Genomic DNA, 977 nt, shown 5'->3' on the forward strand with positions numbered 1-977 from the left:
AGTATGTCTTTCCCCTGTCCAGTTGTGGGTGGATCAGTGCGCTAAACAACTTCGACTGGTGTTTCCTTTTGTCCAGAAAGTGAATGGTCAATTCCCTCTCCAGATTTGAGTGTTTTCCCCTGTCCAGTTCTGAATGGGTCAGTTCCCAGTCGAGCTTTCTGAGTGTCTTTCCCCTCTCCACGTGAGGGAGACTTTCCCCTCTCCTGTTGCGAATGGGTCAGTTTCCTGTCCAGATATGAAAGTGTCTTTCCCCTGTCAAGTTGTGAATTGGTCAGTTCCTTCTTCCAGATTTGAGTGTGTCTTCCCCCTACTCCGTTATGAATGGGGTATGTACAGTTGCTGTGTGTCTGTATGAAACCAAATTACTGCGGACACTGGAATCTGAAACAAAAAAGGAAATGCTGGAAAATCTCAGCAAGTCTGGCAGCATCTGGAGGGAGAGAAAAGAGCGAACGTTTCGAGTCCGATGACTCTTTGTCCAAGCTCCATCTTTGGATCACAACTCACTTCTCCATCACATCTCATTAACATAGTTCTAGCTTTGACAAAGAGTCATCAGACTGGAAACGTTAGCTCTTTTCTCTCCCTCCAGATTCTGCCAGACTTGCTGAGATTTTCCAGCATTTTCTTTTACGTTTTGTCTGTGTCCAGATGTGAGTGTGGCTATCGCCTGTCCACTTGTGGTAAGGTCAGTTCCCTGCCCAGATTGGTGTGTGCCTTTCCACTGTCCAGATTTGTGTGTTCGGTTCCCTGTCCAGATTTGAGAGTGCCTTCACATGTCCGGATGTGAATGGTTACTTCCCTATTGGTTTCAGTGTATCTTTCCCCTGTCCAGTTGTGAATGGGTCTGTTCCCAGTCGAGATGTGAATGCCTTTCACCTGTCCAGTGGGTCAGTTCCTGAAACATATTTTATTGTGTCTTTGCCATCTTCAGCGCTGAATGGTCAATTCTATTTCCAGATATAAGCGTTCCGTTC

This window comes from Scyliorhinus canicula, unplaced genomic scaffold (assembly GCF_902713615.1).
Source record: "Scyliorhinus canicula unplaced genomic scaffold, sScyCan1.1, whole genome shotgun sequence".
Taxonomy (NCBI): Eukaryota; Metazoa; Chordata; class Chondrichthyes; order Carcharhiniformes; family Scyliorhinidae; genus Scyliorhinus; species Scyliorhinus canicula.